Genomic DNA, 27,141 nt, shown 5'->3' with positions numbered 1-27,141 from the left:
ATCTATGGCAGGGGGAGGTCGAGCAATGGCCTCCCCCCTCATCCGGACAGCAACCTGGGCTCCGGGCACGCAAAAACCTCAAACTCTTTTGTGTATACCGGGGCAAGGTTCACTATATCAAGCAGGTTTGTTCTTCATAGCCGAGTAAGGTTTACTTCATGTCGGACCGGTGCGGGACAACGGTTTCCCAACGATTCACGGGGCAACGTGTTAGAGTGCGGAATCCTCTAACACGGTGATTCGGTGGTGATCAACAACGCACGGTTACGATTCCTAAGACGGTTTGACACCTAGGGACGGAGGAAAAGACCGACACGACGAAGATGGGCAGAGAGGATTTTCGGCAAGTAGCAGGTTCGTGACTGTGTGTAATGTGTGCTCTCTCTCGTGAAATTTCCTAAGTTTCGTTTATAGTATCGTATACTGATTCGATCGAATGAGTATCTCATTCGATCGAATGAGTCCTGGTTCGATCGAAATCAGTCACTGATTCGATCGAATCAGTTTCTTTTGACATTTTCAGTCCGTTAACCTTGGTTTCACGATCGTATTTTTCATATCGAACCATCCTGATAGAACTGGGGACATACACATGACATTTCATGTCCTAACAAACTCCCCCTTGGAGCCAGTTTCTATTTACTTATAATCAATCGAGTTCTCTTGCTCGATCGTAACTCCCCCTTGGAGTTATCTCACTCTCTCTTTTCTCAAAGCTAGTGGTGCGCACGTTGCATCCACGAACTCCTTTCTTCATGAAGTTCTCTCAAGATCAAATGGTTCAGTCAGTCAGACTTACCATAGGTTCCGCATATCCTGAGAAGCTGTCAATTGGAATTTTAGATAAACATTTAAGCACAATCTATCACAATGTTCCAAAACAAATTACATTCAACTCAAGAACAATTACAATCAGAAGATTAAACCTTGAATTACAACAAGAAACAAAAATAAACATGACAATTAAGCTTCAGTTTCTTGTGCATACTTCTTCTGTTGCTCTTTCCAGTTTGATCTGCATGTATGTCATAGGCAAAGCAAATCCTAATGACATTTCCTATACGTTAATGCTTGCTCTCTGTCTTCGGGGGCATAAAGAATCTCTGTCTTGTATAGTGTATAGACATCCTCCCGTGACAAGTTTGTGAGCCACATAGGATCAAATATGCGAATTGTGCTCCAATTTCCATTGTCGTTGAGCACGATAACTGCTTCATGCAGTCTTCCATCATAGTACCAATGCCTGAATGCTTTGTAGAAGTCCTGCTTCATCTTTCTTAGAGGAATCTTCTTCATCGTGAGTGGTGGCATGTACTTCAGATAATCATTGGCCTGTTGGTGATCGGATCGATCTCCTTTTTACTTGTATATCTCTTTGGCCTCTGTGGAGTGATCATCTTCCATTTTGAGTTGTATTCCTTTCGCAATACACTCTGATAGTACGTGGCAAATGGAGATGAACTGGCGTAAAGCATATCAAGATAGTTCAGACGGTTTAGATCATAAGTAGGAAGAGTCTTCAAGTCAGTGATACGTTGAAAAGTACTCAACCCCTTTTTCTCTCTTGATAGCAATGCAATTAAGATCCTTCAGACACGCCCAAGCAATAATCTCTCCTGAAGTTCTACGACCCTTCATCTTATAAGACGTTGTGTGAGGAATGGTCGGCTTTGCTTGTCGTCTGGGACCTTATCTTCTCAAGAATAGCGTTGAAAGCTTTCTTGCATTCTTCTGTTTTCTCAACGAATTCGGCTTGATCTGCTTCAAGAAGGCTGTTTCATTGTGTTTGACCTTTTGTCAGCCTTCTTCTGTATTTCCTCCTCTGTTACATTTTGGAAGAAACTTGCAGAGTTAGGAAGATTGTCAGTTTGAGACGTGTAGTATTCTGGATATTCTTCCTGTGTCAAGTCTTCCATTTCAACTTCATCAAATTGAGAGGGATCAGCGGCCGTAGATGATGTTGAGTCAGGTGTAGCAGCCGAAGAAGATGTTTGTTCTGTTGAAGGCAAAGCCAGATACTTGCCTGTTTCTTCATTGTATAGCTCAAACATTTGTTCCAGTTCTTCTTCTGTGAAATTGTGTGAAATTTCACCTTCTTCCAAGTCTCCACTTGCGAAGTTTTGCTGCTCATATGGATTGTCCAGTAAAAACGTGAAATATTCCGCTGCTGTTTTTGATTGCAGCGGTTGGACATTAAACGGATCAGCATCACCTGGTTGATTAAAAACCACAATGTAAACACAAATTTTAAATAAACATATGTAATATCATAAACATGAAATACAATACCATTACATATGAAACTAAGTTTACACACAAATCATTAATTAAAAAGATTTAACATTTAAGTCCTCACTACATTCACTCAAATTCCTCTTAAATACCTTCACCTCTTCGTCTGGAAGGTCCAACCAATGTCGATGTGGACACAGACGAACTGGACTCTTCTGATGACCGAGACGATCCGAGCGCGTTCGAGACGGAAGGCTTGAAGACCAAAGACGGATAGAAACAAACACGAAACAAAACGATTTCATTGATAAAAACGAAAGATTACATGCTTGTTAAACACTGAAATCACGATCTATGGCAGGGGAGGTCGAGCATGGCCTCCCCCCTCATCCGGACAGCACCTGGGCTCCGGGCACGCAAAAACCTCAAACTCTTACCTGTTCACAGCCTAAAAGCTGGTATTTATACCCGCTGCCATTCGGTCAGGACTCATTCGATCGAATGAGTCCTATTCGATCGAATGGCAGACTCATTCGATCGATCAGAAACTCATTCGATCGAATGAGTATCCATTGAAAATGCTCTTTCAAATGGATCACTTTCAGCGTGAACCACTACCTAGGTGTACAGCATACAACATAAACATTCTAAACTATTCGCCAAGCGACGGCCACAAAACATGCACCAACATATTCCCCCTTGGACGTTGCTTGCGAATTGCTGTAGACACCTCTTGCAATCTTCAGTCAAATCTTCTGCTATATCTTGATAATCACGTTGAAGAATACCATCATTGCAGCAAGATTCCCCCTTAGACTGAACTCTCGGTTAATGATGCAAAGTGTTCTCCATTGCTGACATCTTCAGACAAAACAATCTGTTTAAAAACAAACAACTATAGAAATTCCCCCTCAGACGTTGGCGTGTATCCCAATATATAGACGTGTAAGCTCATATCGTCTTCCGCTGACTTAATAATGTATTGGGCAATCTTTGGGATGAGGCTTCCGATCCACAGCTACTCCCCCCTAAACAGATTAGTTTGTATGCAGATTCATCATCGGAGACAAAGACACATCATTAACTTCGTGATTGCGAATCACCATTCTTCAACAGGATGCAGAAGTTGCTTTTGACAGTACTTCGTTGACTTCTTCAACAGTAGCAGCTTCTGCAGGAATTGTTGAACTTGGAAATGATTGAGGAACATTTGACTCTTTTGCTTGATCCTCCTTAATCTCCACTGATGACATCTTCAGAATGCGGAAAATAAATTAAACTTGGTTGGCCCATAAATAGTCAGATGCTCCTGACTACCCCACAATAACTCATCAGTAATCACTTTTCTCTGTTCTTCTGTGTTCTTATAACAATCACCACTGTAGAAGCTCAATGAACTAGGGGTTATCCATTAAACTTGTAAACGATAATTCCTTCAGGTGATTGTGCTTTGTTCATTGCCCCAATTGCCGCCTTTAAACCATTAAACATTTAAAACGCTCTGACTTTGCCGGCAAATATCAGTGAAAATTTCACTGTCACCAAACTTTTTCTGGATAGTAATCAACTTGTATAGGATGTCCAGAAAAATCTTCATCACTGACCCGAAAATTAACCGAAAATTTCCCGGAAATTTTGTCGAAAAAATTTTATTTTTGCCAAACTTTTTCAGAAGACTTCCCGACTGATAAAAATGGCTTGGGCAAATTTTCGTGTAAGCGGGCGTTCCAGACTTTTTTTTTTTTTTTTTTTTTTTTTTTTTTTTTTTTGGTTTGGAACATGTTCGATCGAATGAAGCACAGATTCGATCGGATGAAGAACAGATTCGATCGGATGAAGAACTGGTTCGATCAGCTATTTGAATTTGACACTTTGAGCGGGAAAACCAGTTTCGATCGAATACAATCTGATTCGATCGAAATGAAGAACTGGTTCGATCAGCTATTTGAATTTGACACTTTGAGCGGGAAAACCAGTTCGATCGAATACAATCTGATTCGATCGAATGAAGACAATCGATATGGGCGGGAAAACTGGCGTTTGAATTTGACACTTTTGAGCGGGAAGACTGATTCGATCGAATCAGTCAATCGAATAGGCCTATTCGATCGAATGGGGAACTCGTTCGATCGAATGGACTGATCGACTCCTTCAACACCAGCCCAGAAAACGCGAAGAACACGAAGAACACACCAACTTTTTAACGTCTAGAACGCATAAAATCAAGAGCTCGGCTTGCTAGATCGGTTGTTAGACCTTTCTAGCGGTAACCGTGGCTCTGATACCAATTGTTGGTTCAGTCCGGGACCGAGACGATCCGAGCGCGTTCGAGACGGAAGGCTTGAAGACCAAAGATGGATAGAAACAAACACGAAACAAACGATTTCATTGATAAAAACGAAAGATTACATGCTTGTTAAACACTGAAATCACGATCTATGGCAGGGGGAGGTCGAGCATGGCCTCCCCCCTCATCCGGACAGCACCTGGGCTCCGGGCACGCAAAAACCTCAAACTCTTTTGTGTATACCGGGGCAAGGTTCACTATATCAAGCAGGTTTGTTCTTCATAGCCGAGTAAGGTTTACTTCATGTCGGACCGGTGCGGGACACGGTTTCCCAACGATTCACGGGGCAACGTGTTAGAGTGCGGAATCCTCTAACACGGCGATTCTGGTGGTGATCAACAACGCACGGTTACGATTCCTAAGACGGTTTGAACACCTAGGGACGGAGGAAAAGACCGACACGACGAAGATGGGCAGAGAGGATTTTCGGCAGTAGCAGGTTCGTGACTGTGTGTAATGTGTGCTCTCTCTCGTGAAATTTCCTAAGTTTCGTTTATATATCGTATACTGATTCGATCGAATGAGTATCTCATTCGATCGAATGAGTCCTGGTTCGATCGAATCAGTCACTGATTCGATCGAATCAGTTTCTTTTGACATTTTCAGTCCGTTAACTTGGTTTCACGATCGTTATTTTCATATCGAACCATCCTGATAGAACTGGGGACATACACATGACATTTCATGTCCTAACAACAATTATAGACCTCATGTAATAATCACCCAGTAGTTGTTTAAAATAGGTTATGTTGCTCATTCACTTGACAAGTAATTGACCGATTTTAGTGGAAGTACATCGACAATCCAATTTCATAATATTGCCAATCATTCCCCATTTTAAGATGATCAGTTACTACTAGCACTTCATTTGGTCCACTTAATTATTTTTCTCAACCAAGCCCTTACAAGAATGGCAATTCACCGGCTTATCATCAAGCTCGGTACTTGGTGTCTCTTACAAAGTTATTTAATTTATCAACCAAGCCTTACAAGAGTGGTAGTTCATCGGCTTATCGTCAAGCTTGGAACTTGGTGTCTATTTTAAGGTAATTCAAGGCTTCACAAGACTAGCAATTTCTCGGCTTATAGTCAAGTTGGCACATGGGGTATATTTTAAGAGTATTTTAACATTTCTCATCAAATGTTAATCGTAACATAACATTTACTTATTAAAAACCGATCACATGTTTAACCAATATTATTAAACTTCCATTAAGATTCAATATAAACCAACATGATACTATGAAAGTTTAGACAACAATAAACATAATGTTAACCATCAAAGTAATAGATACAAACATGATCAACTTAAAATAAATGAAACAATTTGGATGACTAATCTTTGATGATATATGACTTCTTCTAAGAGCTTAATCTCTTTAATCTTCTAAGGTTGGATGGATGGGATAATTCCCTTATTAATGTGGTGAAAGGATGTGGTTGAAGTGGAATTAATGTTCTTTAAGGAGTATTGAATGTGAAAGATGACCATTCAATTTATAGGCTGCTCTGGGTGCCAAAACAAAGTCGTGTTTAGCAAACACGGCCATGGTGACTTTTTTGTCATGTTGTAATTAATGTTCTTTGTCGGATCGTACATCAAAGGAGTGAGCATGACCATGGTGAGTTGGGCACGGCCGTGGTGAGTCCAGAACAATCCAAATTTGTCTTTTCTCTTGTACTTTCAACACGGGGGTGTCTTGGAAAAGCAAAGCCATGTTAAGTTTCATAACCTTCTATTTTGTCTTATGGGGGTTAAGTTTCAACACGGGGGTGTCTTGGAAAAGCGTGCTACACCTCAAATAATTGTAAAGCATTAGAGAAAAGGGGGTTATGAAACTCTATTAGTGCATGATTTGGTGTTCGTAGCCGATCGAATAACTTATAGATAGACTAGTCTGTATATTTAATGTAAAATAACCATTCGCTATGGTAAGGAAAGACGAACTAAGTAAATAAGCGAGCTAAGCCGGATGAGTTTGGTCCTAGACGACATACTAGAAAATAATTCTAAGATAAAAAATAATGTTCAAGGAAAATGGAAGAATGAGTTAAAGACATGGATTTGGTTCAAAGTTTAGAGTTAAAAGACTTGATAGAAAAACTATATATTTCCCTATAGTTAGTTATTATGTTTTAAAAATTTAACTTTTAGATAGGTTAGTTTAATGTATTATATAAAAGTTTGTGAATGAAATATTTTTGATTATGTTAAAGAAGGTGGACGTTTCAAGAAAAATCCAAAACGGGCCCAAATGTTGAAAATCGAGTTTTAAGCGAGTATGTTTTGTCGAACACAAACTCGACTTTAGATAGGGTTTGGTTCTGATATCAAAAAAACATAAATTTTAAGGTTTGAATAGAAAATGTTAGTTTTAGATGTTTGAAGGTGAACAATTCTAAACTTTAACCTAACAGATCGCATAAGCGAGCTGAGTTCATTTTTTATGAACCAGAACTATTGTTAAATTACTTTCGACATATCATCGTGTCCTAAACGATAACAACAAATAGGAAAAAAAATAAAAATAATTACCAGAGAAAATGAACGAAGGATAAAGAAAACGTCTTGACTTGGACGGGTTGACTTTGAGAAGTCAAAGTAGGAAGAACACCAAAGAAATAAGCATTTACAGAAGAATTTCTTTTAATTGAATGTTGTAAAGTTAGAAGAAGTGAAATGGTTCACTATTATAGATAAACATGATCAAAAAGTTTGTAATATAATTCAAATTGGTCAAGGCTTTCTTAACGAGTCTTTAAGCCTTTGAATTAACCGTTTGACTCATAAATTTTGAGTTGAAACATACAAATTATATTCAAACAAATTTATTATCATCATAAAGAGTTTTCACCAAACATTAAATGGGGTAAGGAGATATTTTTCATCTTTTAAAGCTTAGTTAGGTAAAAAATGTGACATAATTAAAATAAATTAAAAAAATATACTTTGGTTCTGCATAAATAATGTTATATATGTGGCATTTGAATAAAGAAAAAATCATGAGTGTTATAAATTTTAATTATATATATTAGTAACGAATAATATCATTACATAACTTTAGGAAAAACTATTACATACGAAATATGTACCATATGGTTATATGTATAACTAAATGGATCACATCAAATAATAGAATGGGTCCGGTGGCGAATGTTACATGCATAGGTTGGAGTTGCGGGTTTTAAGGGGTCATAAGTTTGGGGCACTTGAGGTTGATAGGCTTGGACTTGGTAGACTTGGGAGGTGTCGTAGGGGAAAGGTGCAACGTGGACTTGATGGGCTTGAGCGAGCCGAGGACATGCGTTTCGGAAGTGATTTGGGTGATCACGGATATATCAAGCCCTAACGGGGATGATAATCGGGGCAAGTAGCATGATCCAGGTCAGTAGGTTTGATGGTGCATACTACGGTGGAGCGGCTTGCATACAGAGTGCTTCACGGCAACATTGAGTGAGGTGGCCACACCGGTTGAAATTGGTGCCCACCCAGCAAGATGATTGGTCTTGACAGTGGTGTTGGCAAGTATTTCAATATGAGTGTGGGCCAGTATAGGGCTTCTTGGTTGGATGGGCTTGTGGGGCTTATGGTTGGGCTAAGGCATAGTGTTGGTGTATGGACTTTCTTTTCTTTCGGTTGTGGTAATGACAAGCTAGGTTTGTTGGGCTTAGAAGATTCAAGCTTAGTTTCATTGACGGGCTCGACTTTACTTCGGGTTTCTTTGAATCTTTCCGTGTTAAGGTCCCTGCCTTAACGTGGTTTTCGGTGAGGTTATCGAGGAGAGTTGTGGCATCATGGAGGATCTTTGGTCAAGACTCAAAACGGAGTCTTGAATTTATATACGCAAACCAAAGATATATTTGTCAATATCACTATCAAGAGGGGTGACCATATAAGGAATGAGAAGGCTCAACTCATGAAATCAGCCATTATAGGTGGTATTATCCCCACCTTCTTATTTAAGTCTCCAAAATTCCTCTTCTAACTTCTTGAGTTCATACTTTGGGCAGAATATTTCAAGCATGAGTTTCTTAAGGTCATCCCATGGCAACTTCCGCCCCAAGAGAGTGTCTCTCAACCTTTCACCGAGTGAAGGCGCCTAAGCCAAAGACACTTTAGGCGTATGTGGTTTTCTTCTCTTCTGGCGATTCACAATGAAGAAAGACACTATCCATATGCTCGAACCATTGGAAGAGGGTGATAGCATCCTCGGCTCCAACGTATTTGGTGGGTTCAAGCTAGTGAATTGCTTGAAAGAACAAACAACGGATTTGGAAGTTACAGGTGCGGTGGCGACATTCACGGTTTGAAGTTGGGAAATGAGGGTAGATAGGGTTTCCACGATACCCTTGGCAATGCGAGATGACATACTACAAGAAGAGTTGTCGGTGAGATGGTGAAAGTTGATGAGGCGGGGAAGACATTGCAAGGATAAAATATGTAAAATTTCATGAGTTCGAGTAAGTGCTGTAAATATATGAGATTTGTGTAACACTTCTAAAAACTCGGATTTTTCAAAATTATATTCTTATCATTTACCTGACCCGTTTTTATGTTCGGGAAATTTATTAATAAAATATCGAGTTAATTAATTATTATAATATTATTGTTTAATTGTTTAGTTAATATATATAATAAACTTTCAAGATATTACAAATCTCACCCTAAACTAAACTATTAACCTTAATTGTTTCCCTCATCATACTCCAAGGACCATATAGCAAATTCTAGTGTAAGGCCCCGGTCCCAGTGACCTACTTTAGCATTGGATTTACTCATCAACACAGTTCTAAATATCATAGTTAATTAAAACTTTTCGCATAAATATTTAAGTCAACCATTTCTTACAAACCATTAAATACTTGTCTTAAAACATCATGAATTGTCTCAACATAAAACTTAAAAATAATACATCATGACTTCCTTCCCTAGATGTCAACCCATGCCATGTGTCGTCCTCATGCTAGCTCTTTTAACCTATTTACATGCGTGCATACTAAAAGTCAGCTACGCTGAGTGAGTTCTAGTTAATTAAGTAACATACAATACATTCATATACTACATACTCAACCTTATTTACTTTCGTTAGTACATACATAAGTATATAACTTCATTCTTACTGTCATACTTTCATACTTTCCTATTTTATCTTACTTTACATACATACTTATACGTCTTAAAGAGTTTTTCACCCTATAACCTCACAAATATTATTAGGGTCTGCCACTCTCAAAGAGCATTTCGCCCTATAACCTCACATATATTATTAGGGTTTGTCACCCTCCTTTCACAGATATTGTTAGGGTCTGTCACCCTCCTTTCACAGATATTGTTAGGGTCTGTCACCCTCCTTTCACAGATATTGTTAGGGTATATCACCCTCCTTTCACATATATTATTAGGGCATGCCACCCTTTTACCATCAATTCATACATACCTTCCTTTTCTTTTATATTTATATACTTTCATACATACTCTTAATCTTTTCTATATCATACATACATCATTCATATACATTCATATATCATACATACATCATTCATAAACATTCACGTATCATACACTTACCACTTAAGGTAAGTGTATTAACTAATCACATCGAGTATGCACACAGCCCTGGAAACATAACAAGGAAATGGGGCTAGAAACTCACATGGGTCCGATTCCTTTCAGAGTTAATGGTACTTCATTTCCTTAACTTGGCGCGACTAACTGTATAACAATTAAAAGTAACAATTAACTAACCCTATCCATATCATATTTCTAGTTTGATAAAACCCGCAAGAAACGGGGGTCTGGGGACAGCGACCCTGGCAGCGGAGTCTATGGGCGGAAACCCCTAGCAGGGTCCAACGGGTAGAGCTCCTAGCTGGGGTCGAGCTGCCCGGTCAGGTTGGAAAATTTTTATTTTCATTAATAGTCCTTTACTAAAAATTCATCAAAAAAATTGAAGTTTAAACTAATCTAATCGAATGGAAATTCTAATCGAATGGAGATTCTAATGAATGGAAGTTCTAATCGAATGACCATTCGATTCGATAACTTTTCTGCCAATTCGACTCGATTACTTTTCTGCCAATTCGATTCGATTACTTTTCTGCCAATTCGATTTGATTACTCATCAACTCGATTCGATTACTTTATCAACTCGATTCGATTACTTATAAACTCGATTCGATTACTTTACAACTCGATTTGATTACTTTACTGAATCAGGTTTCTTAAGGACTCGATTCATATATGGTTTCCATTCTTATCACTTTCCAGCCTTTCTTTTCGACTTGTTTTTCCCGTCTTGCATAAGGAACGAGCCTTGGTCTATAACGACATCGTTTTCTTCCAATAACTCGGTCCAAACGTTACCCGTTTGTCCCGTTTCATTCTAAAACACCTCGTTTATGTCCAAGTTCATATTTTTCTTGCATAAAGATGCCCGATTTTCCTTAGTATCAAATATCAGGGCAAACCAACCTTAAAAACCCAACCTTTAATCTAAAACGTACCTTTTGGGTTTACTTCTAGCTACGGTTTGGCTCGATACATGATTATGGACGTTTTCCTTGTCTGTATGATGAAGATCTAGCACATACCCTTCTTGGTTCAGATCCAGATCTGATCCAAAATGGAGAGGTGTGTGTGTGTGTGTGTGTTTGAGTGTGTTATGGAGGCTAGATGATAGAAATGAGGGTTTTAGGGTTTTAGGGAGGTTTAAGGGTTTTATATACCCTTAAGCCCATTGACTTAAGGTCCATCACCATCTCTTATTCCATATTTTATTGTCAAAGCCCCTATTCTATTATTTTTATATAATTTGGCGAAATAATAGAACACCATCAAGCAAAGAAATTATTTTATTCATTATATATTATCAAAAATAGAATGTTACATCTGGATGTTATGTTATCGTAACTCATTTACCCAATTACCCGTACCCGTTTATCATACCCATTCAACAAACCCGCAACCTGTTTAACAAGCTTGAGCCACAATTTTCGTCGTAAACATGGTAATTGAATCATGATTATTACTCCTCATACCATATACGATCACACCGACGTAGTAATTATATTATAGGATCCGAAATTGATACGTATGGTTAGAATAATGAATCCGTCCATATCAAAATATATATTATACGAATACAGATCATGAGAATTCAATTAAACCCTGGTATATCCTCATCTTCACTTTGAGAATCGAACCCTAAGTCTAATTTCATTATAGCAATATGTATGATCCAGTAAGCTCGTGTTCTTGGTCGACGCATACGTTCGTAGCTCACCATCAATTCGTAACGAAAACTGGTAATTTATATATGTTTCTTGACCTTTTTTCAGTGTTTAATGTTGACCCTAACTTTAATTAAACATTCATAGCGTGGATCGATCGATTTCAACTTCTAGGGTATGTTCTTGAATAATGATTTAAATGGGTTCTGTATTTAATATAATGTCTCATGTCTTAACCAACTATCATGCTGGATCAGATGGTTTGGTGTGTGTGGTCTAAGACGTGACCCGGCTGGGGGAGCGGGTTCGAGCCTCCCCCAGCCCAGTTTTATTATTATTATTATTATTTTGGTTCTTTTACTTGATTTAATAGATTAAATGTTTTATAAATCATTTATAATTATTATTAACTATCAAATAAACATTATTCTATTTAAACCGACGCCATTAAGTTTTACGTTCTTGACAAATAATCTCGTTATGGATTTTTGGTGTGCGTGTGTGTGTGTGTATATAATTAATACGCATTATTAGTATATATTGTTTTAAATAAACCTTAATAAAACCCGACACTTTAAATTCACGTTTTCTCGTCGTTGAGCGTTTTCTTACAAACTTTTATCTTTATTATATTGGTATTATTTGTATTTTTTTTTAAAACAAAACATAATAAACGTGATAAATGTGTTAACTATATCTTTACCATTAAATTTCGTTAAAGATTCAAGATATATATTTATTAAATATTATTTTGTGTATTACTAAATATTATAATTATTTATTTAATAACTTATATATTTTTATTTTATTTATTCGTATAATTATAATTATATTTTATATTAAAATTAGTTATTTAAATTATTAATTTATAAATTTGATTATATATTTATCATATCAAGTAAACAAGGGTGATTTTATAAATACTAAAAAATAATGATTTTAATAAATAAATTATAATCAATAATATTAATCCTTACAATAATAATCAATATAGAAATCAATCGTTCAAATCCATAATATTATAATCCCAATCAAAACTCAAATCACGTCGAAACCCGAATCTATTATACATGTTATGTAATTTACAATTAACTCATATTATTATTATTTAACTAGGAATCCTTGACGGTATATCCCGAAGGGGATTATCCTTCTCACATCATCCTCATTTGTATTTCGTTCATCTAATCAGGTGAGTATTTCACTCCCTTATTTTACTCATTTTAATCTTTTGGGGACATGTGCATATTTACAATATTTACCTATTATATTATAGTGTCCACAATTGCCATTGTTTAATCCTTGTGTGTATATCAGTTTATGTCTAACTTGTTATTTGCTTACTTGCTTTATTTGAACGCAGTCGGAGAGGTCCAACATATTTTATTATGATGATACGACCGTTGTAGTGGTCGGTGTTCATTCGCATGACAATGGTTTAACCGACAACTCATTTTTTTGGTAACCAATGCCCGATTCGCATGACAACGGTTTAACCCTATCTTTATATTTGTTTGAATTGTGTACATGCTATGGTTAAATTCTTATCTCGCAGGAACAGTTTGCATTTTCCTTTAAATATTATATTGTATCTCAATTAACTAGTGTTTTACTCACTCAAGCTTGTGTTGAAAAAATTATTTATATTTTATACGCATATGCAGGTTATCATTTGAACTAGTTGCAAGATTTGATGAAGTATTTAGGATTGTTTATGTTAGAAGAAACGCATTCAAGACTAAATCAAGACTTAGTATAACTTAGATTTTGAATTATCTTGTTTATATGAATTATGTATTATGTATTTTGTATTTGACTTATTTGAAAAATTAATTAAATAAATAGATATTGTCATTTTTAATTATTGCATGATAGTACTTTGTGAACTATGAGTAATCAGTTTGCATCTCGACATTTACGCCTTAGGTTGGGCGTGACATAATTAATGTAATACATGAGTAAATTTTGAATAATTCTAAAATAAATTGTGTTTGAGATTAATAATTTTATCATTTGTGAGGAAAATTAAAATATACACATTCAAAAGGAAATTAATAATATCGAAAAAGAAAAAAATAAAATATTGAGGGGTTATGATTTCATGAATCACCATGGTTTCTTTCAAGAAATGAAAAAATATCATTTATATCGAAAATCTAAATTCAATATGAAATAAAAATATCGTTTGTTGAAATCTTCATGTATCACTGTCGATTAATTTCAACAAAAGATTTAAAATTGATTAAAATCGAGATGAGAGACGTCGAGGTGAATGGTTGGGGTACCCATGAACCACCATGGCTTTTCCTACCCATTCCTTCAATTAGTACTAAATATGAAAGACCGAGTTTTGCCACGAATCACCATGAATTCGGTTATAATTAAGAAAAATGATCGTCACATGATCATGTAGACCACCTAAGGTCTTGAATCATATGATGTATGTTTCTCTCTAGCCTATATGTTCGAACATTATATTCGGAATCCCCCTGGAAAGGAATAACATCTTTCATTTGATTCACGGAATCGTTTTGCCAATGGCCGACTCATAATGTTTTTCCCCGTTCAGTTACTACAAAAACCCGTTATTCAAGCCTTAAAGGAGAAAGGAGTAAAAAACAAAAATTGTGGAAATCCTTAAGAAATTTCTCAAATTAAAAATAATATCTGATTTTGAAAAGAGTCCTCCACGCATCGTCTAGGGCGACACGTGTTGGGAGAAAAAAGTTTGATTTTTTTTACAATTTAGCCCACGAACTTTGATAAAATGCAATATTATGCCAATACAAACGATTTTCGGGTTCGATAGCCGGTTAAACACAAGATACAAGCATAACATAATAATTGCACCATAATTACTACATACATGCACGATTTTATTAGTGCGGATATCCAAATAAAAACTCGGGTAGGGTATAAATATAAATACAAAAAATTGGATTAACCGAAATGTTACATATAATGTAGGATTTTTGGTGTAAATATAAAATGTTTTGGAGAATAAACATTCTAACTACAAAAGATGTCATTTAGTTAATAAAAAGATGTCATGTAATTATTTGTAATACAATAATTAGTAGGAGTGTGCGTGGTGTGGTTCGGTGCGGTTTTTGATCAAAACCGAACCAAACTTTCGCTTTTATTATATTTTAAAACCGTTCGGTTTTGATTTTTTAGGGTCCTGATTTTTGGGTTCGGTTCGGTTTTGGATGCGCTTTTCTTCGGTTTTGCTATTCGAGCCAAAACTTTTTAGGCAAAAAAAAAAAAAAAAAACTTGACTCAAAATATTGAAATTGGGCTAGATATATTTCGTTAAACTAATGATTAATAAAATATTGAATATTTGGACTTGAATATTAAAAGAAAATAAAAGACATATTAAAATCAAAACTAAAAGTACCCATAATATTATTTATGAATCATTCATATAAACCAAATATATGTGTACTAGAAGAGTGTCCGCGCAATGCAGCGGGAAACACATACTTTAGTAATCATGTAACAAATTTATAGGTATTCATTATTTCGTTTGAAACTGTGAGACCGTTCATAAGTTTGGTTTCACGGTTGAAACCAGAGCTGATCGTAAATAGTGAAATGCTAATTTTAACTATACTTATTTAATATTTGATACGTTTTATAATATATATTAGATATTATTAAAAGATAGTTAAACAAAGTTTTATTTAATATGATTAAACGTGTCTATTACAATTTTAATTTAGCCAAATTTCCATTATGATTTTTGTAATCTTTATTCTTGTTATGATTTTGTCTTCTATAATTTATTTTAATAAGGTTTATCATTTATGTGACCAAAGTTATATTTGTTCATATTATGATTCTTTTAAGTAATTTACAAGTTGACGCTTAGTTTGAAGTGAATGTATAGACAAATTAATAATTCTTATTTTAAACTTAATTATCGAAACGCAAACTACATCGGAAACTAATCATTCGTAATGGTTCGGTTTAGTTGGGTTTTATTTAAAACAGTTCAGTTTGGGTCTCCGACAACAAAAAAAACGTGTAGTTGGCTTATGGTTTAATTTAAAATCATCAAAATCGAACCATAAACACTTCTACAAAAAATGTTTTTTTTTACTTCGAAAACCATAACAATATTATACTCAAATTAAACATAATAAAATGCTCGTTTTTATGATGCCATTTATTCTAAAAATGATTAACGTATGAAAAAGTTATAACCGTTTAAAAATCGTGGGGGTAGTTGGGCTAAAAGTGAAAATAAAAATATATATATGTAAAAATTAATGATCAATATTGTAACTTTGAGGGATGCAAATTGTAAATATTTTGAATAAGTTTCAAATTTCACGTGATATTTAATATGTTAATGACACTTTTAGCCTTGTTATAAGTTATATATAATGCATGGAGTGTTTTAATTTACTTAAAAAATGCGTCTTAATTTACCCTTATTTGCTACATTATATATAGTAAAGATTAACCATATGTTAAAACTAAACATTCATTGGTAGATTTTGGTTTAATGGTTACGATTAATATGTTATAGTTATTTCGATTTTTTGGTTATTTCGGTTCTTAACAGTATTTTGGTTTTTACTAAAGTTCAAAACCGAACTGCCGGTTTCTAATTCGGTTTGTTTTTTTCGGTTCAGTTATTTTGGTTTTCCGGTACCGGTTTGGTTTTTTCGGTTTTGTACACACCCCTAATAATTAGTGTGACATATTTAAATTTTGTTACATGATTGAAAAATTATCTAGACATTCTCGGTTTACATGTTATATTTATGATTATACATGTAAATGATAAAATTACATTAGAATCACGTATCTCACATATTTTATCAATTCGCATCGGAAAAAATTATTTTGGATTTTCACGATATACGATATGTTTCACATAAGAAAACGTTATTACGTTAATAAATAAATGCATATATTATTAAATTTGATTACAAGTTTACAAAACAAGTAATGAATTAAAATATATTCGAAAAATGATTAGTTCTAAAATATATTAGTAGAAAATATATTTATAAAAAACTAAGATTAGTTTCAATTGAAATTTGTTATATTTAATTTTATGTTTAGAAATACAAATTATTCGAGAATTTATCCATTCTAAAATATTTTTATATTTTTTTAAACCAAGACTGTAAAACCAAATTGTTGGTAACCGTTCAGTTTTAATTTCCAACGATTCGGTTTCAATTCTTAGTGATAAAAAAATCGTTATTAACAATTTCGTTCACGGTTTTACCTAAAAACCAAATCGTACATACCCTAGACTTTTCCCTTCAACATATTATGTTCTTTAATAAATTAACAGTTATATATGAAAATTCTCAAACGCCCTGCTTGCGGTGCGCGCATATAATATATATATGTGAGAACCCTCGGGTGGGCAAAAGTAAAATTGCACTAATTTTGACGTTATTTTACTAATCTCGTGAAAATAACGTTAAAAGTGGCGGAAGGTTAATCAGACATCATGTGGTGGCGTTGATAGCCGAAAGACAAGGGCACATTCACCAATCAGCCGGTGTCCCGATGATTGAGTGCTATGTGCCTTATTTCCAATGCTTGATGCAAAACTACTATCGAGCCGGGGGTCTCACCGGAAGCAGCCTCTCTATCCCTATGAGATAGAGGTAAGACTGTCTACATCTTACCCTCCTCAGACCCTATAATAGCATTGCTATTAGTGGGATATACTGAGTACAATGATGATAATGATATGAAAATTCTCAAAACTTATGCTCTTACAGTTTTATAAAAGGAAAGACAATGTCTTCTTATTTTATAAACCACAACATATGGTTATAAGATTATTCATGTGAAATTCTCCACTATAAATGCTCTATTGATCCGATCATTGTCTCATCAATCTTTTTATCAAAAAAAGAATAATATGTGTTTACAATGTTTTGGACCTTTGGTTACCCCATGTTATAAAATTGAACACCGACTCATCCCTTGATCACAATAAAATTGAACCCATGAAAAGTTATCATCTTATTATTATTACAGTTTTATAAAAGGAAACACAATATTTACAATAACCAATTCCATATTTATAACCTAACCCCCCACTCATCTCATTACCATTACCAATCAAACCAAAACCACCACCAGCAATGTCGAAACCTAAACAAAAACCTAACATCATCGTCCGATCAGTGTTCGCGTACAACGCAGAGTCCGAGTTCCGATTAATCTCAACCCTCATCGACGATTACCCTTTTGTCTCCATGGACACCGAGTTCCCAGGCGTCGTCGTCCGCCCAAACAACGGACACCATCACTTCCTTAACCAAAACCCTAACGACCACTACAACCTCCTCAAGTCCAACGTTAACGTCCTCAAACTCATCCAGGTCGGCCTCACTCTCACCGACGCCAACGGCAACCTCCCCGATCTTGGATTCGGATCCGGATCTGGGTTCATCTGGGAGTTCAATTTCAGGGACTTCGACCCCGCGCGTGACCTCCACGCGCTAGACTCCATCGAGCTTCTGAGGCGGCAGGGCATCGATTTCGACCGGAACCGAGAGCTCGGGATCAGTTCGGTCAGGTTTTCTCAGTTGATGATGACGTCGGGGTTGGTGTGTAATGATCGAGTGAGCTGGGTGACGTTCCACAGCGCGTATGATTTCGGGTACCTGGTGAAGGTTTTGACGGGCAGGGCGTTGCCGGATGAGTTGTCTCGGTTTCTGGAGGTGTTGAGGACGTTTTTTGGGGATAGGGTTTATGATGTGAAGCATCTGATGAGGTATTGTGAGAGTTTGTATGGCGGGCTGGACCGTGTGGCAATGACGTTGGAGGTGGACCGGGCCGTTGGGAAGTGTCATCAGGCCGGGTCGGATAGTTTGTTGACGTGGCACGCGTTTGAGAGGATTAGGGGGCTTTGCCGTGGTGGACCGGAGAAGTATGCCGGTGTGCTGTATGGGTTAGAGGCGTTCTGAACTAGTTTTATTGTTATGTTATGGTAGCAAAGTTTAGTAGCGGATTAGTAGGTGTATAGTTTTAGTCTTTCTAATATGAATTTAGCTTTGCGGTTAATCGATTATTTGGTTCTTTGTTTCGTACTTGCGTATGCCTGTTTGATATCAAGTTTCGCTAGTTGTTCTTTGGGAGTTGTTGCTTAAAGGCATGTGAACGAACCAAACAAACATGAACGGGTCATGTTCGTTTATTCAACCGAACATGAGCACGTAATAGAACAGACTTTTCTGCTCATGTTTGTTTATTAAGAAAATGTGCATAATTGTGTTTACTCATGTTAGTTCTTTTAAAACTAAATGAACAGTTCATGAGTGCAAAGTAAAATAAACAAACAAACGTAAAAGAACATAATTGAGCAAACAAACAATTCATCCAAACATATGCATTTATCAGCAAACAGAAAACTAGCGTATAAACGAACATAAATGAATGAACAAAACATGTGTCCATGTTTGTTCATTTAATTAAGCGAACAAAAAAAATGAACTTCATGCCAAACAATGCATGAACGCTTGGTTCATTTACAGGCCTAGTTGCTTTGATTGAAGTCCTGTGTTTGATGTGGTTTAGGCATTTTGTTTCTCCTAATTATCCTCATAACATACTCATGTACTTGAAATAATATAGTGGACATTGAGGCAATTTAATTAGAAAAGAAAAACATACCATATTTTTAAACATAAGTGTAATGGATCATATTTGTTTTGTTGTTTATCAAAGTTTCTGTATTTTGGAGATATTGCTGCTCTGATGTTGCAGAGTTAAAAATAAAAATATTATCCTTTTCATATATGAGTATAGGGGGTGTCATGTAGGCAAAATTTTCATGTGAGCAAGGACTATTTAGATAGGGTTTTTAAATCAACTCTTCAAAGCATAGTTGTCAATAGCTAATAGTGGTTGTTAGTGACAAGCTGCCTATATGCTATGTAGCGATAGCAGTGAAATAGCACCCGCGTTTTCATGTTTTGTGATTCTTAAAAAAATAATTACGGATTTCATTGATGAAAAGTTTTCTTTTTACAGTTGAATTCGTGGAGTTTGGTCAAAACAGATGCCTAAAAACGCTTTTGATGTTGTTTATTTAAAAAAAAAAATCCATACCTATCACTATTTTCACTCTATTCAATCGCTATGCATTAGATTGCAGGGACCTCCTGCAGTCCTGCTTAGCTAAGTTTTGCGCTTTAGCGCTCGCTATCTTCACTATTGACAGCAGGGCTTCAAAGTATGTTGAGTGTTGATCATCTGTAAGTGATAATGAATCAATGTTGTGTTTTTAATTTATGAAGTTCTTGTGGTGTTTGAGTATGTGCTCAGTTGATTTAGCCCTCAGTCACGTCGTGCATGTTTGACGCGTAGCTTTTAGGAGGTTTAGCTTTTGATCTTTGAAAGTTAAGTAGTTTTTAGCAGCATTTAAAACAAGCTGCAGTTTGTAATAATGCAAAGTTATCATTTTATTCTTAATTAATCGTGCTTGTCATATGATCTTTTTATGTGTGTTTTCTTTTATTCATTCTACAGCAGCTCAATGCTAAAGCCACAGCTTTTAATAATGCAAAGTGATCATTTTGTTTATCTCCCTGTTTTCACTTAATATCAGTTTACTGTAGTTTTTAAATATGCAGTGATCTCTTTGTTTTTTCTGATACATACAAAAGTCTTCTATATATGCTAATATTATACAGTTTTTAATTACTAAAAGACCCATTTATTGTTTTTTTGTTAGTGATTGTCTGATTTTTATAATTTATATTGTTGACCGTTAAGTTGCTAAGAATCGAAAGTTTGGAGAATATATGTTTACATCGATCTGCAGAATACATATTTAATTATTCATAATAATGGAAAGTGCTGCTTTATATTTATAAGAAGCTGCTACTGTAGTTTTCGACAATTGGATTAAGCAAATTAAAAAAACTCAACCCATTTATGACTAAAACTCAGTCACGACTCTTTGATTATTATCGATCGAACCACATAAACTTAAATCTTAATACAATCCCTGGCCCTATTGATACTAACACATGGCCCAAACGTGTTGTAGTAAAATGAGTTTGGTGTTTCAAACGACAGCATCAAAGCTTATATATTTTCGTTTTAATCTTCATAATCCTATTGACTGTTATTTCACGCTGGTATTAGTTAAATTACAGTACAGGATTAATTTTAAAAAAACTAAGAACAAGTGCTTGTTTCATATAATCCACAAAACACTGAGGGTAAGCGAGCACAATTGTAAGGTCATGTGGCATACTTCATCCGGTTGCAGGCAAGCTTGTTTCAGAAGATGTACGCCTTGGAGTGCTTTGATTTGAGGTACGCTTGTGCGCTTCTTACTTTTACGGGCCTAATAATTATTGTGTTCAATTTAATGTTAAAACTTAAATGTGCTAACCTTTTATGTCGTTTTTTTCTATTTGTTTGGAGCCATGTTTACAAGAAAGCCTTAAGCTACTGCTCAAGAAAACCTGCTTGCTCTTCAGATTATTGTAAGCTCTCTTTTTTCTTTTTATTATCTTCGGCACTTTTGTTGTTCTTTCCACATATTCTTTTTGGTATGATGCTCATGCTATGTTCTTTTCCCATGCTATTGCTATAGTTTATGTAGGATTTTTGTGTTAACATGGTTTATACATATAATGTGAGTGGCTTCATACATATAATATGTACTAGACGGGTGCCCGCGCGATGCAGCGGGAACACAGCCTGTGATGATGGTTTGATTTCAACTTGTAACGATTCTATTTCGGTTTTTGATGACAAAAAACCGCTACTAATGGTTTACTTTAAAAACCATCGAAACCGGATCGCAAATACGCTACGTAAATGTTAATTTTTTTAACTAAAAAAAAGTAAAGCAATATCATACTCAAATTAAAGAAAATAAAATTCTCGTTTTTATGGTGCCAAATTTTTAAAAAAATATTAACGTATGAAAATATTATAACCGTTTAAAAGTCATTGATGGAAGTTGAGTTAAATGTGAAATTAAAAAGAAAATATATGGTTAAAACTTAAAACTTAAAGGGCCAAGTTTGTAACTATTAGTTAAATTCATAAAAGTGAAATAAAGTTGAGGGGGCAATATTTTAAATATGTTTAAAGAATTCATTGAATATTTTCAATGGACCATTTTGCCCCTCCTCAACATGCTTTGTATGTTGTACAATATGTTTGTTAATTTGTAAATTACTTAGTCTTAACCGGTTAATCTATAATAGAAACCGACCCAACACCTTAACCGGTTATTGAGAAATCGGTTTCAAACATATACGACCCTTATGGATTTTCATGTGGGAACCAGTTAATAACTGGTTAACTGAAACCGGTTATTTTTACTAGGTTAATGACGGGATACGGCGTTTGAACAAAATTCATAGCCGTTTGGATGAGAATTGAAATATATTTCCTTCGGTAACTCAAAAGCTCAATTCAATGCATGAAACTTTAGAAGTCTAATACTGCTTACGACGTAGATCTAGCATGCGCTCGTATTACTTAAACTTCTTAAGCTACATGCAATCAAATGGTCTTTGAGTTACCAAAGGTTGCATTCAAATGGCCTTTTAATTCACGTCCAAACCGCTAGAGAGCCGTTAAAAACAGCTATTTTTGTTGAAATGTCATAACCATTATTAACCGGCTATGTGGGTGGGTGGGTGCGTGTAACAAACAGTTATTAGTAGCTAACGAGTGGCTAAGTGTGTATTGATCTTTTAACAAACAGTTATGAGTAGCTAATGAGTGACTAAGCTCGTTTACACCCCACCCCTGTCTACCTAATAATAACTAGCTAATCTTATGCGTTTGTCACTTTGGTTATATAATCAACTTTGTGTGCACACTCTTTTATGTGATCTTTTGGGATGGTCATCTTCTTAATTCCCCTGTTAAATCTGTGCACATATTATCATAGTTGTCAATAGTGAATAGTGATAATGCATTAGATTTTTTTTTGGAAAAAAAAAACATGGGGGCTTCATTCACAATACGAGTTTTTTTACGGTGGAATTGGTTGAGTTTGGTGATGTTTAATCAATTTTAATGTTTAAAAATTCGGTTTTTGATATTTCAAAAATAAAAACCCCTAATTATCGCTTTTATCGCTGTATCACGCTATTAAGGTGCTATACATCAAATAGCGGGAAAGTATCGCTTCCCTATGAAGCGCACTATGGCGAGCGCTATTCTCGCGATTGACAACTACGATTATTATAGATTAATATTAATATTATAAAAATATTATGTGTATGTGTAAGCCCTTATTGCAAGGTTGAAGCAACAAAATCTAGACTAAAGGATCATCATAAGTATAGAATAGTCCATAATGCAGTAATGTATATTGTTCCTTACAAGTTTTACGCTCTTTTTAATGAGTTACGCATTACAAGTTGTACATATGACTATGTTTAGAGAGACGTTTTTAGACATATAAAGGACGTGGCAGTAGGTAATGGACGTTTTAGATCATATGTTGTACAGAATAGTGCGTTATTGGTTATTGGGTTGTACCATACACCACTTTATTGCTTGAGGATCATCACATGTTGTTGTATAGTACTTTTGTAACTATAAATTACCATGACATATCATTCATGATGTATCAATGAGTTCTGCATCCGCCATCAGTAATGTATATTTTTTTCATTAGAAGCTGTACAATCCTTTGTAATGAGTATGCAATAGAAGTTGTACCTTGTTCATTGTAAGTTGCACATATAACTAATTTAGCGACTTTTTTAGGTTCATTGTTTTTTTTTTAATTTTTCTTGGGGTTTCTAAAGGCAAGTATCAGTAGTTTTTTCCCTTGATTTAATAACCCATCCATGATCACTTTTAGGGTATTTGTGTTCTTAATGCTATATGATATTAATTTGTTGTCAATATAAATTATAATTTTATACATGTTTGGCAAATTGAAAGGACACTATTTTTTTTTAAATTGGTGGAAATTGAAAGGTAACACACATGCTCCATATTAGCTTGGAAATTTACTCCGGTTTTCGGGCGTTTATGGAACTCAATGATACCCAACCTGGTGACTCGAAACCATATATTTGAAAAAGTTGTAATTCTAATTTCATGTACATTTTCCCTTTTATCTTCTAATTGTCTTTTGTAAGTTTTTTCATTTTTCTCAGTTCAGCTAAAAACAATTTGTAGCAGTGTATAAAACATAAAAAAAATCTTTTTTTTTAATTAGTAAGCAGTGTATCAAGGCTGAAGGTATGTTTGGGATTCTTTATTTTCCCCTCCTTATTACTTATGAAGGTTTAATATGTCATTTTTATTTTTATAAAGTGTTTGAAAAAACTTTTACCTTTCTCCTTATCAACAAGGCTAAAAAGGGATTTTTAATAAGTTGGGATTTGGTAACTTTTCAACTTATAGGTTTCAAATACCCATTACACCATTCCATTCCACCCAACTCTCTTTAATCATTACGCCTTTACATCAATAAGCTAAACTAGACATACAAAAAATAACTGGTTCCGAGCCGAACAGGTGGACTCGACCCGGAACCGGTTCCAGGTCGTACCCGGTGAACCCAATACCCGGGTTGGGTATTTATATACCCGAAAACCCTACCCGGTTTTACATTTTCCCCCAAAAATCGGGTCGTACCCGGTTCCGGTTCCTACCCCGAATAACCGGTTCCGACGGGTATTTTACATTAAATGACCTGCATGCAAAAATAGATCCGTTAGAACTAGTTCCAACGGTAATATAGCCTTTTTATAGCCGTTGGAATCGGTTTTTTATGTCCAAAACTATATAAATTGATTTCTTATCCATTCTTTTACCATCAAACTCAAAAACACTAAAAATATTTCTCCGTTTACACTCGTTTTACAATCCCGAATTACCTAAGCCTTCATTTTTTTCACTTCCACCACTTGTTACTATGGCAAGTACAAACAAGGCTAACAAGAAGGCTTCTACAGCCGTTTTTATTGACACGATTCGTGTTTAAGAAGACCTCGAAGTTGTGCGGGTTGTCCCGCATAACCGCAACGAGGAGGTATGGCGGAATTGGGATTTGGTTGAGTTGATCAATGGTCACCTTAAGGCTCGTTGCAAATTTTGTGATACTTTCTTAAAGCAAGATTCTAACTCTACTTTAAAAAGGCACATCGAAAAGAAATTTTGCAAGGCCTTGAAAGAAGTTCCTGCAACTGACCAAGTCGAATTTGGTCAAGATGATACACTCTTTCGTTACAACATGAAACAGGTTCATGATAGAATGGCGAAGTTCGTTATTCAACAAGGTTTGTCGCTTAACCACTTTGACAACCCCGAATTGACGGCCATGATTCGAGAAACTCTTCAAACGCGCTACACCCATGTAAGTTGTACCACCCTTAGACGTCATTGTCTAAAATTGTGGGAGTGCACAAAAAAAGATTTAATCGAGTTTTTTCAAACTTTACAAACGAGTGTGAGCTTAACTGGTAATGTCTGGTCGGCACACACAGGTTACCGGAATCCTTCCTTTGTGTCACTGTTTATTGGGTTGATCTGGTGTCTTGGCAATTGATGAAACGCACCATCGCTTTTGAAAACTTTCCGTATCCACATACCGCCGATAAATTGTTAGAAATTGTAGATGAGGTAATAACGACTTTTAACTTGAGAAAAAAAATATTTTCTAGATAACGCAAAAAACGATATAAAGGTGGCAGAAAAATTTATCATAAAATATACACCATCTTGTTACGGGAATTTTTTTCATGCTCAATGTGTTGCACTTGCACATATTATCAATTTGGTTGTTCAACGAGGTCTCGCCAATGAAACCATGGAAGCCGGTTTGAGTTGCTTTAGATTTATGTTACTAGATGTTCTCAAAAATGGTAAAAGAAGTCATTTTGAATACAAAAACTATTGCAAATCGGTTGAAAGAAAATATTTGGGCCGAATTGGGACGTTCCAACTCGTTGGAACCCAACTTGTCATATGCTCAAATGTGCATAGGCGGATTCATTCATGCTTCAGGGAGGGGATAGACCCACTGAAATTAGCCCATCAAGCTTAATATGTTAATGGAATCCAAATAAAATCCATATGCCCCCAATACAAAATTAAGAATGCACATTGGCCTTTAGAAAGCCCAAATGGAAACGGAAAACATCAAATCAATTTCTTGCTTTTTTTTTAAATGAACTAGTTATAATATCAACCCTTAAAGCAATAATATGCATTAATTATTACTTTTATGCATATATATATTTTTGATGCACGGGTAAGTGGGTAACTGACGATGGAGTACATATGCCTATACAACTACAAGGCTCCTGAGTCCGGACATAGTGGCTATTCATTCTACATGTTTTTTCTTTAAGTTGAATTGATTTATGCAATGTAGCTTTTAAAACCAAAACTTGCACAATCGATATGTTTTGGCCCATTATACTCGAAAACACTGTTTTGACCCGTTACAACTGAGTGTTTATATCGAACATACTTCCCCCCCCCCCCCCCACTGGTGAAAGTTCCTGGATCCGCCACTGAGTGTGCTTTTGCCCAACGAGAAACATTACAAAGTTTTCATAACGCTCTTGTTGATCGATGCGAAGCGGATTTGGTTCCCGAAGGTGTTTAGGTCAATGTCGATTATTTCTTGGAGTATCTTGATGTTTTCAAAACCGCAACAACTAAATTATCGGGAGTTTATTATCCTACTAGTTGTTGGGTGTTGCAAGAATTGTACAACATATCCTTGAATTTTAAAGAGTTTGAAGAGAAGAATGATCTTTTCCATCATATTGTTAAGGCAATGAAGGATAAGTTCCAAAAATATTATGAATGCATACCATCGATGTTTACTTGTGACGCCACTTTAAACCCCCTATTGGAATGTTGTCAGGGTTGAGGCATTGATCGTGGAAATATATGACAACATGGGTATGCATGAGATCGACCCGAGGTTGTCGACGGAAGCGAATGAATATTTCAACAAATCCCTTCAAGAACTTTACGATCATTATTTTCAACTTTATGGTCCAAGCTCAAAGTCGTCTTTTGGGAGGCAAACAACAAAAGGTAGGCCGTGCAAGGACAAGCTTATAATTTTGATGAATGTTGTTCTTGAGTCGGCGGCTAAGCGACAAAGGGGAAACACACCAACAAGTGAACTTGGTCGATATGGTGGAGCAAACTATGTTGAGGGTGCAACTGTCGATGAAATTCGCAACCTTGATATTTTGGCTTGGTGGAAAGGAAAGCAAAACGAATTTCCTATTCTATCCACCGTGGCTTGTGACTTGCTTAGCATCCAAGCTTCAACGGTAGCTTCGGAATCGATTTTTTTCTCTTAGTGGGAGGATATTATCGAT

General features: G+C 35.6%; 1 long non-coding RNA gene and 1 pseudogene across 1 annotated transcript; both read left to right on the top strand.

The window, feature by feature from the left end:
* Positions 1-17,900: 17,900 nt before the first annotated feature.
* LOC143597229 (putative CCR4-associated factor 1 homolog 9 pseudogene) lies at positions 17,901-18,995 on the top strand (annotated as a pseudogene).
* A 1,568-nt stretch (positions 18,996-20,563) lies between these two features.
* LOC143597228 (uncharacterized) lies at positions 20,564-24,005 on the top strand. Its single transcript, XR_013146855.1, has 3 exons — positions 20,564-21,121; positions 21,233-21,294; positions 23,765-24,005. It is a non-coding gene; the product is annotated as an uncharacterized LOC143597228 (long non-coding RNA).
* Positions 24,006-27,141: the final 3,136 nt, after the last annotated feature.

The sequence above is a fragment of the Bidens hawaiensis genome, unplaced genomic scaffold (genome assembly GCF_021521415.1).
Source record: "Bidens hawaiensis isolate Kalapana, Puna unplaced genomic scaffold, B.hawaiensis_p1.1 tig00047772_1, whole genome shotgun sequence".
In the NCBI taxonomy this organism is placed as follows: Eukaryota; Viridiplantae; Streptophyta; class Magnoliopsida; order Asterales; family Asteraceae; genus Bidens; species Bidens hawaiensis.
Note: the sequence above shows the minus strand (reverse complement) of the source record. Positions and strands in the feature narration are given on the sequence as shown.